The 12,332-nt window shown below is 42.9% G+C and overlaps 2 non-coding genes and 1 pseudogene across 2 annotated transcripts; 2 read left to right on the top strand and 1 right to left on the bottom strand.

Moving 5' to 3' along the window:
- Nucleotides 1-5,976: 5,976 nt before the first annotated feature.
- On the bottom strand, nucleotides 5,977-6,502 carry LOC114102605 (Golgi apparatus membrane protein TVP23 homolog B pseudogene; annotated as a pseudogene).
- A 3,258-nt stretch (nucleotides 6,503-9,760) lies between these two features.
- On the top strand, nucleotides 9,761-9,833 carry Trnar-acg (transfer RNA arginine (anticodon ACG)). The gene has a single exon. It is a non-coding gene; the product is annotated as a tRNA-Arg (tRNA).
- Nucleotides 9,834-10,612: 779 nt separating this feature from the next.
- Nucleotides 10,613-10,686, top strand: Trnai-aau (transfer RNA isoleucine (anticodon AAU)). Its single transcript has one exon. It is a non-coding gene; the product is annotated as a tRNA-Ile (tRNA).
- Nucleotides 10,687-12,332: the final 1,646 nt, after the last annotated feature.

The following is a 12,332-nucleotide window of genomic DNA, read 5'->3' as shown; positions in this document are numbered from 1 at the left end:
GTCTCCTGAGCCACTCCTGGAAGCCTCCCCATCTACCTGCTGCCTCCTTTCCCGATCCAAGGTCTGACTAGCTCTAGAACTGCAGCTCTAGAGGCACCCAGTCTCCTCTCCAAAATGTTACCATTGTTTGTGGTGATTTCTTTCTCATTCCAAAGATTTTTAAATGAGCAACCAAAGTTCTGCAAATATATTTTCTTTTTTTTTTCTGTCACAGATAGTGGCAATTTATTCACATTCCATCCTTTGCTTTTAATATTTTATACGGAATGTAATTTTTCCATCTTCCCATATCTGAAACAGAAAAATGTTCTTCATTATCTGGTAAATATGCCTCCTATTCAGTTACATGCTCTGTACCAGTGTTGGCACTGGAGTTTCCCTCCTGTTGTCACACACTGTTTATAGCTGTGGGCGGTGGCTGAATCTCATGTGTGCCACCATGACTTACACACATGTAGAAGAACCGCATCAAAAAATATGTTCACTGGTAATTTTGATAGACCTTATCTCACCGCCCTCAAAGACCTGAGCCCTTTATCCTTTTTGTGCACCTGGGTTTGTTTGTTTGTTTGTTTGTATTTCTTTTTCTTTTCTCCTGTACTGTGGATTGAACCCAGGGGGCTTTGCCACTGATCTACATCCCCAGCCCTTTTGTTTTTTTAGACAGGGTCTCACTAAGGTGCTTAGGTCTGGCTAATTTGCTAAGGCTGTCTTTAAACTTGTGAGCCTCCTGTGCTAGCCTCTCAATAGCTTGTCTTAATTACACATATTTAGCACAATTACATAGAATCTTGGCCACATTCCAATTCCTCCTTCTTCCCTAATTTCCTACTTCTCTGAAACTAAAGTAGATAATTGGTGAACATGTGGAGTTTATTCACATTAAGAACACGTCTGATTCTGCAATCTCACTTTCTCTGGGGGTAGGTGAGATTTGGGGTGCAGTTAATGATGTATGGCAAAGAGAGGTGTGGTAAAATCAGATGGGAAAAGGAAGGGGCTAAGTGGAGAGTTGGGAGAAGGAACAGCAGTGTTTTTCTTTTGTACATCTCAGGTAAAACTTGGCCATAAACACCTGGGTGGAGAGAAGCTGAGACAAGCCTGGGTGTCTGGGTATTCAGACTGGGCTTCCTGGGTGGAGTTGCTTTGCAAAGTAGAAGGAGATCAGGGCAGGGGAGAGCAGGTGCATGATTCAGGATCTTCTAGAGGAATACAATATCTAAATCAGAATAAATTTATGGTAAAACAGTGGGGTACTGAAAGTAGTTAACTGGCATTTATCGATCTACATCAGGTCTCAACAAAAAAGCGTGATCCCTATTTTAGGCCAAGGTTAATATTTTTGAATGAGTCCTAACAATAATGGGAACCCATGGAAAGATTTGTATTTTTAAAATATCTCCTTAACTTTGTGCAATGGCAGACAGTTCCATAGTTACGGGGCCCTTGCCGTGGCTGCCAGTCCTCCACTAGGCTCTCCCTTCATGGAACCAAACTGCCAGCTCCAGACCCCTAGGCTGAGGACAGGGTCATTCTGGTCTTTTAAGTTTAGCTCTTTTAGGATAGTGGACACTTCAGAGAGTGTGAGCAGGTGGTGAAGGGTCTTGACTCTTGGCGGTGCACACCTGTTGGCCCTGGTGCACAGACCTGCTGAGAGATGCTGGGGTCGTGGATGCCAAAGACCTTGGCATTTTCCCCGACTGCCCAGTTCGGTAAGTCGAATTGATCTTCTTTTCCAGGAAATGATCAAGGTTATTGCGGCTTTCCACTCATCAATCATATGGAAGTCCATAAGTCTCACTGAGAAAATAGTACATCTTGGGGGAAATTTCCCTTCCCAGAACTAGAGAATTTCAGGTCTCCCAGCAGAGTAGATCAAAAAGAAGCAGAAGGGGAAGGGTAAAGGGAAGAAGAAAAGGTGGAGGAGGAGGAGGGGGGGGAGGGGGAGGAGGGGGAGGAGGAGGAGGGGGAGGGGGAGGGGAGGAGGGGGAGGGGAGGGGGAGGGGGAGGAGGAGGGGGAGGAAGGCAGGAAGCAGCAGCAGCCTCGATCTAGTCCTGTGTGGGCTTCTCTGACCACAGAAGGGAAGCCTGTGATCCCTCTCTTGAAGACCAAAAAGGATCCCGACCTGGTACCCGCAACCCCGAGGTGGCGCGCTCGGTGCCAGGCGGCGCTCGGAGGACACCTCGGGGGACTTGCTGTGGCTGTACTCATGGGAGAGACACCGAGGTTGACTTAGGGGCGACCGGAGCTCGGGGTGACCGAGCCCTCCCGCACTCCTCCTGCGCGGGGACCTGGGGGGAGCCTGCTCTGGCGGAGGTGGAGGCGGACACGAGGTGACGAGGTGGGGTTGGGGACGAGTCCCGAGCCAAGGCTGGTGAGCGGCCGCGGCGGGTCCTGCTCCGTGCACGAATGAGATGTCCAGTTATGGAGTATCTGTTGATCCAAAATGTAAAAGAAGCAGAGGAGAAGCGGACCTACACTGTTTGTGATCCTGGGAACCAGAACGACATTCCTTGCGATCACATGACTTACATTCGCTCACAGTTTTATGATAAACGGACAACAAAGGAGCAATATTTCTCTTACAGATACTCCCCATAGTATGCGAAGATTGTTCTGCCTGTAACAGTTTCGCATTGTCTTTGCGAAATATTGTTTTATAAACTGTTTTTAAATGTCAGTTTGCAGTGGTCAGCTTCTCATATTTCCACATGAATTTTGTTTTCTTTACACATTTACATTGGAGATGAGTGACGTGAGTGGACCAGTATTTAATATCAATATAACTTAAAATTTTACCTAAGAAAAATAACCTGAGTAAAACAGAACACATTTTTTATTATTCTTAAAAAATTTTTGTTATGAATAACAGTAGAGTCTATTTTGACATATTTATACAAACATGGAGTTTATTTTATTACTAGAATACATTTTTAAGCAGACCGTAATGTCTTTCACCCTGTCAAAAAAAGGGGCAGAATCCTTTCTAAGTGGTAGATGAAAATTATGCCACAGATAAAGGAAAACACCAAGAAAGGTAAAATAGAAATGTACATATTTTTAAAGTCATATTTGGTCAAGAAACTTAAAAACTATATATTAAAAATTATAAAATCATGTAAATTATAAAATCAAAACTGAGGCTTTGACAACTTGACTTGAAAAAACTATAAAAATCCTCCTTGGAGTGTGGTCCTGAAGACTGGAAAGACAGGCTGGGCATGCAGCTTGGAGATAGAATACTTCTCTAGTCATACCGGAGGCCTCAAGTTCACTTCCCAGCACTAAAACTAAAGAAAGATTGAGAGGCAAATAGGGTGTCATCGAACTGTCCCAACTCTGAAGCCAGACATCATTGATTTGTTGTATTGGCTTTGTTTTTTTATTTGCTTTGTGGCTTTAGCAAATTACTTAGCTTCTTCATGCTTTGGATTCCCTACTTGTAAGAAACCTTTGAATAGTGCTTGCATATGATGCATTATCCCAGACAGGCCCTACTCATCTTTAAAGAGTCTTAGTAATGCTATGATCACATGCATGGAGCAAGTCTACTGCATTCTGTAGAGTGATTGCCTTGAGGGAAATCATTTGAGTATTTGCATGGTGAGCTGAACTAGCTTTGATGGGATGTCATTTTTACTTGAGAGAATGCCCAACATTCACGCTTGGGTGCTTGTCAAACTGACAGTTGCTGCAGTCCGGCTGCAGCAAAATAACCGGGGGTGATGAATAACTTGTAAACGTTGATACAGCAGGAGTGGGAGCCGTTTATTGCAGGACAGGAGCAGTATTTATACATTCCACACAGCTTATCTAATTAACATAAACTAGATACATCAGTCAACCAATCAGGAATCTCCACACTTAATGGCTGCTTTTGTTACTTCTCAAACCACTCCCTCTGGCATTTTGCCAGGCACCATCCAGACTTGTTTACGAACTCTAACATTCCCCTGGCAAAATGCCAGGTATTATTTTGACTTGTTTACAGACTCTAACAGACAGTAATGAGAGTCAATGTTAAAACTCAAGTTATCAAGCAAAAATCAGAATTTTGGAAACCTATGTTCCAGAAGGATGAGTTTGGCAACTTCCTGAATACATTATTGACCATCTCACAGGTACAAAATCAATAAAACCTAGTTAAATATAATGGTTTAGATTTTATGTCCACTTTTTTTTTATTTCACCAGAATAACAGAATGACAGAATAAAATGTCTGATGTCATCTAGACTAAGCATAGAGTCTAGACACATAGATTATCAAGCATCACCCCCCTGCCACCCTCCTCTGACAGTCAATTGGACAAAACCCACCCATAACACTCTGACCCACCACCTGCAAGCTGTGCCCCTTGTGGGAGTTCTGAGTGGTCTCCAGGACTCAGGAAGAGAGATGAAACCAAAGTCACAGCAAATTATTGGAGGCTTTTGAAATCAAATCCCCTGGGAGCCTGAAAATACCCTGTCTGGCACTTGGGAAGGAATCTGGACTCTCTTTGTGAGTCATGGAACTTCTATTAATTTTAACGAATAGAAAGTATGAAGGAAGGAAGTGTGCCATGGATGAAGAATACTAAAAGAAAAAACAAAAATTATTAGGCTTGAGGGTACCCAAAGAGTCACCCTTCCCTTCTGGTGTGGACTGGAGAACTCTACAGGAAGTTCCATAGTGTGGCAATCAGCTCGGACTTACCCAGGCCCTTGGATTGGAAACCTAGCCCAGACAACGGCTTTTCCAACATTTTTTACTTCATCAAGAAATGTAAACGTTTTGAGCTGGGGATATAGCTCAGTGGGTAGAGTGCTTACCTTGCATGAACAAGGCCTTGAGTTCAACCCCCCACCAAGGAAAAAAAATCCCAATTTCTTTTTTTTTTTTTTTTGCTTTGTAAACAATAGTTTTATACAAATATAAAGTTGTGCACCTTCCAAGCTATCACTCCAATACACATTTATTCAACTAAAACATCTTTAAAAATATCTTAACAATGTACAAATACATTCACAACATAATCTGCTGAGTAAAAGACTCCAACAAAGTTTCTAGTACCTACAACAGAATTTACAGCTGTCTACGATAATGTTTTAGATTGGTTTAGTTTACAGTTAAGTATATTGCCTTGTTTAAGAAATATTTTTAATACAATTGTATGATTTACAATATCCCCATTATAGCAAGAAAAAATAGATTCATAAAATGTCTTTAGGCATTTATTATGCCAAGTATTTAAATGATTATTCTTACTATGACATAAGAATAATATTCATTTAGTGCTAAAAGATTTTTTTTTTTAGTCCGGAGACCATTTCAGAGTTTCCAGGAAGTTCCAAAATAAAATCTGACTGTCCTTTCCATGAAATAAATAGAACAGCAGCAATCCCTGGGTGTCCCTTAAACATAAACTATAAAGATTCCATTTATTATTTAGGCCTCAAGTATAAAAATAAAAGAAAATTTTAGACACTAGTTAACACTACCAGCCTGAATTTGTTTTTCCCTTGTGCATGTCTAAGGTAAGCAATTTCAACATGAAGTATATATTTAAAATTTACAATTTTTTCTAACATTTTAACTCATACACAAGCCAAGTGTTTACTCTTAATCATGGAATCAACTTATTTCTGAAAATAACCTACAGAAATAGTATGTAAACACACATACCTTTGAGACAAATATCTCTGTAACATATGTAAACTAACACATTAATTTGGGATATACGGATACATTACTATATGCATATATATGTATACCATAAAATAAATTCTGACAATGTTCTTAATGATATCATACTTCCCAGCCTCAACTACTAGAAAAAGAAAATAAAAACTTTGTTTAAAAGAAGAAAACAGTTTTCATGGTAACTTTGTAAGTGAAAACAAAACAACAACAACAAAACCCAGTACTCCTCTTTGCAACTGGACTGAGCTCCAAACAGTTCATAATCAAGTATCTCTTCGGCCATTTCCCAATATCAAAGAAAACATAATTTTCTCTCTATCCAAGAAGTCTGTTCATTTCCGGTGTTTCGTTTTAAATACTGCTTTCCAAGATGCAGGTAGCCATGCTGGTTAAATTCTTCCGGCTGCCCACTTGCACCTGATGTAACCCTACAGGTTGGCACCCTGTAGCACCACACCCATGATAACCATGCCAACCATTTTACTCTGAAGGAGAAGAGAGCACTAAAGGCAAATATCACCCACAGCACTGGACAGGCAATTAGTCCTAACCAAAAGATTCTTGATTCAGCTTCTGAAACAGTTTTATTCTCCTGAGGAGATGCCTTCCTGGACTCAAACACCCAATGGCTCTTTCCATCCTCATCAATATGATTCCACCACCAAGGCCTACCATCAGTCTACCTGTGACATTCTTCACTGCCCAAAAGTCACATGACAACAACAAGATAATTGTCACCATACAGACAATAAAGCTGCTGCTGAGCAATTCTCAGAGAAGATAGACTATAATGGCACTGACTCGGAAGAACAAATGGAAAAATGATTGGTCCGGCTGGCTGCAAAATAACTGGGGGGTGACGAATGACTTGTGTTGATTGATACAGCAGGAGTAGGAGCCGTTTATTGCAGGACAGGAGCAGTATTTATACATTCCACACAGCTTATCTAATTAACATAAACTAGATACATCAGTCAACCAATAAGGAATCTCCACACTTAATGGCTTGTTTTTGTTACTTCTCAAACCACTCCCTCTGGCATTTTGCCAGGCACCATCCAGACTTGTTTATGAACTCTAACATTCCCCTGGCAAAATGCCAGGTGTTATTTTGACTTGTTTGCAGACTCTAACATTTCCCCCTTTTGTTTAATTTAAATAACGACCATAGTGGTTTTTACAGAAACACCATAAATAACCTGCTACAAACAGAAGGGAAGGATACAAAATGCTACAATACCAAGCCACTTGATGGCTCCATGCAAGAAGCCCTTGGAAAAATTATACCAGCAATGACACTGTTAGCAAAGATACCGAGTTACAATTATAGATTACAGTTTGTTGTCTCAGTCCAGGTAAAGCAGTGTCTCAATAGATTAACTCACAGTCCAGGTAAATCACAGTCCAGGTAAGTTCTGCAGGCAGCTAGCTTAAATCACAGTCCAGGTAAGTTCTGCAGGCAGCTAGCTTAAATCACAGTCCAGGTAAGTTCTGCAGGCAACTAGCTTGATCCGAAGTTTCCTCTGTTTCTCAGCTGAAGTCTCATCCGGTTTTCAGCAACACTGAAAATTCTTCCACCTTGGTCTTTACCGGCACTGGGAGGAAGGCAGGAACTCCGGATGGCTAAAGAAAATCCTGTAGCATTCTACTAAGAAAACAATCTTCTGAACAATTTAGTACATTATCTCAAGGTTTTTTTGCATTTGAAATAAGCATTAATAGTGCTCATTACTCATCAGCTTCCAGGTGTGGGAGAACCATTGTAGCTTAGTTATTGGCATTGAAAATGACCAAACATCAGGGACGCTGGTAGCGTCTTCTGCTGGCTGTAGCGCCTGGGCAGCCCCAGATCGCCCTGGGGAGTGTCCCGGACTCAAACTGCTACTGGGCACAGGGAGCAAGAGCCTGCAAGACTGTGCCTCCAGGTCAGGTCTAGATTTGGGCTCGCAGCAGTGGAAGAGCCAGCTCCCCGGCCAGGAGGCGGGGAAGGGCCAGTTGCCGCAGCCTCTTGGAAAATCCTTGCTGCGCTATGACCGGCTTGCACACTTGGCAGCCGCCTCTCCGCTTCACGCACCCTCCGGTAACGAAAAGTATTTAGTAATAGCCTTTTGCTGCAACTTTTTTCCTGATAATCCTTCTTCTTCTGAACTTTCTTTTTCTTTCTGACTAGAGTTCTTGGGCTCTTATCAACACATGCCCTAACTATTCTTGGTTCCACTGGGGTGCTTCCTTCCCTTAGTAATTTACTTTTCACCCCTTCCATTTTTTCAGCACAAAAACAATACAATACACTGAGACAAAACAAGACACAAACATACTGTATCAATCTTTTCCATTTTCTTGAAATGGTCATTTTTCCTCTCACCCTATCTGCCTAGGGACGAGCAGATTGCTCCCGTCCTATCTATGGACGGGCAGCATTTTTTTTCGTCACTTACCCCCGAGTGTCCCGGGGCTCCCCGTACGGGCCACCATCTGCCGCAGTCCGGCTGGCTGCAAAATAACTGGGGGGTGACGAATGACTTGTGTTGATTGATACAGCAGGAGTAGGAGCCGTTTATTGCAGGACAGGAGCAGTATTTATACATTCCACACAGCTTATCTAATTAACATAAACTAGATACATCAGTCAACCAATAAGGAATCTCCACACTTAATGGCTTGTTTTTGTTACTTCTCAAACCACTCCCTCTGGCATTTTGCCAGGCACCATCCAGACTTGTTTATGAACTCTAACATTCCCCTGGCAAAATGCCAGGTGTTATTTTGACTTGTTTGCAGACTCTAACAATGATGCCACTGGATGTCGGATTTTGGATTTTCTTGGTCTATTAGTTGTCTCTTCTTCTGCATCAAACAATGAAACATCTTCAGTGTCATCATTGCTGTCCGTCAAGGTTATTGTGGTAACAGCTACCTGAAAGCAAGGCTCTGTCAGTGTCTCCTATTCCTACAGGATTGCAGGGCACGCACCCCTACAGGGCAGGCCACAAGGGGGCTGAAGAGGTGCCCGGAGGCCGCTCCCCTATCACCTCCTCGCGTGCACCACAGGCCGAGGAAAAAAAGCCCAATTTCTTAAAGACAAAGTCTTTGTGCTTTCTCTGCGGTTCCAAAATTGAAAATGAAAGCTTTATTCCATGTCATCCTGATTGGAGCAGTGCTGAAGCCTAGCATTTAGCCAGTCTTGAAACAATGGAATTGTAAGTTCTGCAGAGGACTTCCAAGAACAAAGAAGACTCCCTCCCTGATTTGGTCATGGCCATTTGGGCAAAAGGTAGCCAAGGATAAGGAGCTTTGCATTCTGGCTTCTAGGTTTGTGTTGTTAAGGATGTTACTATTCTCTGTCTCAGAACCATTTTCTTAAAAGCAGTTACATATTTTGAAGTGTCTATTTTGTTAATTTTGAAAACTAAAATAAAGGAGCAATTTATCTAAAGATAACATCTGTTTTAGGTTTTTTGGTTAATAAATCAGTTTCTAGCATTTGATGCAAAATACGATTTCTAGAGTGCGTGTTTCCTATTGAACTTTGCCTCCTTTTGCTTGCAGATTATTTTGCGTGCTTTTATCTGCTGCAAGATGTAACATACAATTTTGCCCTGCATCTCTCCTGTAATGAGTTATTCCTTTATTAGCAATAAAAAGATGTAATTCTTGTAACTAAATGTATTCCACGTACCTTATTTTATAACATTTAATGAGAAATAATGCTGAGTACTCATTAGTAATCCAAGCACACGTCACTGGTACTCATTATAAGTATATATGAGAATAAATATAGGAAAAGTGGAATTGTGGCAAATTAACAGATAAAAATTTAGTGATGAGGTCACAAGTACATCAAGAGAAACAAGCGCACACAGGAAAAAAAGACAATTCCTTCTGTTCAAATGTGATGCGCTAAAGGTTAAATTCATTCTTTTAGGAATTTAAAACAAAGGTGTAATACGGATATCGATCATATCTGAATAGACTCACCAGGATCCAAACTCTGTGGTGAGATTATCAGGGTGCCCGCACGAATGACGTGGAAATGGTGTTTTATCAGCTATCATGTGAGAGGGCCTCGCCAGCTCGGGCCAGTGGCGCAATGGATAACGCGTCTGACTACGGATCAGAAGATTCTAGGTTCGACTCCTGGCTGGCTCGGGGCTCTCCTTTTCTTCCGGCCGAAAGGTCAACTCAAATCTTTCTGAAGTTTTACGGATACAGAAGCGAATTCTCCAAGATGTCAGATGGCACTTACTGTAAAGGGGCCTTCTGTTTGTCTAGTGCCAATTTTGCCTTACGGCTTTAGCAGCTGCCTAACTCGGATCGAGGTCGGTGACACGAAAAGAACACCCTGATCTCAGACTTCCTTCTTGAACTTCTTCCAGCTACCGACCGATGGGGAAAGGGTCGTGGAAGACAAAGGTGCTTTAAGGAGAAGCAAACAAAAACTAAGAAGGCGGTCCACCAGTCTCCACCCCATCCTTCTGCAGGGCAAGACCCGCGGTCCCACCGCAAACAGAAGGGCGCCTCCTTGGGGAGCGTCGGTCCGGAGGAGCCGCGGGGCAGAGCCGCGAATCCCGCGCTCGGTTCCGCGAATCCGGACCTCCGCCTTCGCCCGGACTCGCCTCCCTGCGCAGCACCGGGAGCTGGACCTGGAAGGAGCAGGACGCGGGAGGAGCGCGGCCCCCAAGGAACAGGACCCGGGAGGAGCGCGGCCCCCAAGGAACAGGACCCGGGAGGAGCGCGGCCCCAAGGAACAGGACCTGGGAGGAGCCCGGCCCCCAAGGAACAGGAGTTCCGAGGAGCAGGACGCGGGAGGGGCACGTCCCGAGGAGCAGAACCCCGAGAAACGAGATTTTGTCTGTTAAAGAGGTGCAGCCCAGTGTCCCGCCTGCGGTGACTTTGCTCTGTGTAACCTGAGGCAATAGGTCACCAGTGGCCGGTTAGCTCAGTTGGTTAGAGCGTGGTGCTAATAACGCCAAGGTCGCGGGTTCGATCCCCGTACGGGCCAAGTTTTGCCTGGCTCTCTTCCGGAGCAGCCCCGTAATCATCCTCGGAGACCGTGGGTTCGTCTCCTCCAAGGATCGCCTCACCTACGTGTACCCCCACCTTCTTCAGCCCGCTGATCCCCGCGGCACCTGTACTCTGTCCTCCTGGAGCTCTACAACTTGTGGCGTGGCATCCTTTTCTTTCCCAAATGAGTCCTGAATCCAACCTCCTTTTCCAAGTTTTCAAGAGATATGATGTAAGGAGAATCCCTCCCTAGAAGTCCCTTTTCTGAAGACCTTTTCATTTTTAACGGACAGCTGAGATGGCTCTTTGTGGGGAAGCTATTCCTTTGAACGAGGAACAGTCCCTTTTTTGCGGGGGGGGGGGGGGGGGGGGGCGGATAAACTAGGCGGGAGTCGAATCGATGTTCTCCGGGGCTGGCCTTGTGGCTCAGGCGGCAACGCGCTCGCCTGGCGTCCGCGGGGCGCGGGGTTCGATCCTCCGCCGACACAGAAATACGATGATACAGACTGAACCAGCTCCTGGATGGTGAATCTGCTTCCAACTTGGAAGAACAACTCCCAGGCCTGTTACCTCTGAGCTTCTGGGGTTGGTCTTTTCCATACCCACCACCTGCCGATCAGTTTCCCCCGGACAAGACGGAAAAGTAGAAGTTTAACACGACTCTCTAAATTGAATGAAATATTCATAAACAAGCTTTTGTAGATATGAAAACCAAGCATGTCAACGACTTCAGCCAGAAATCAAACTAAAACAGAAATGAACGAAAATGAGATGAGATGAAGTAAAAGTTTTGAGTTTAGTTTTTAAAAAAATCAAGAAAAAGAAAAAAGATCACATCAGAAATGGAGGTTCCAATACACTCCAGGGAGACTAGATCAAAACGTTTGATAAAAAGAAAGAAAGATAAAGGTCCGTTTTTACTTCTTTACCACCTTTTCATTCCCTAGAGGAGGCAAAGATATAAAAATCAGCCATAGAAAAATGACAGGTAAAGAAATCCAATGGCAGGTAAAGAAATCCAATACATTCATAATTGGATTCCCTGAAAGAATCAGCAGAGTAAAAATAGCAATTAAAACCATTATCCAAGAAGTTTGTGAACAGAAGCCAAGCATTGGGCTTTCAAAGAACAAAATTAAAAATTAGACACAGCATTAAAAATAGAAATAAAAGTATGAGCCAAGAAATATATAACTAGCCAAACTAATATATGAGAAGCAAGATTATTAGAAAAAAAGTTTTAAATATGCAAATACAGGATTCTCCAGCCACTTTTGCAGAGTTCCTCACATCCTCCTCCTCACACACCTTCCCTCCTTCAATGATGCAACAGATGATAGCAAGAATTTATACAAATAGCTTGTGTAAACAAAATCACAAACATCTATGAGTACAGTTTACTTCTGAAGTTGAAAATTATTTAGGATGGGCAAGGGGTGAGGAGGAGACTTTTCACACTCTTTTATTTTTATTGTTCTTTAACTTTGAAATGCATATTTCTTACCCCCAAATTAAACTTTAATCAAATGTTTAAAAAATTTTTACTTTTGAAATCAGTCTTCAGCTCTTGGCTTCTTTCCTACTGTGTGGATGTTCATGAAAATTGTTCACACCTGACATTTTAAGACTCTGGTTTTCTCTTTC

The sequence above is a fragment of the Marmota flaviventris genome, chromosome 6 (genome assembly GCF_047511675.1).
Source record: "Marmota flaviventris isolate mMarFla1 chromosome 6, mMarFla1.hap1, whole genome shotgun sequence".
NCBI classification, from domain to species: Eukaryota; Metazoa; Chordata; class Mammalia; order Rodentia; family Sciuridae; genus Marmota; species Marmota flaviventris.
Note: the sequence above shows the minus strand (reverse complement) of the source record. Positions and strands in the feature narration are given on the sequence as shown.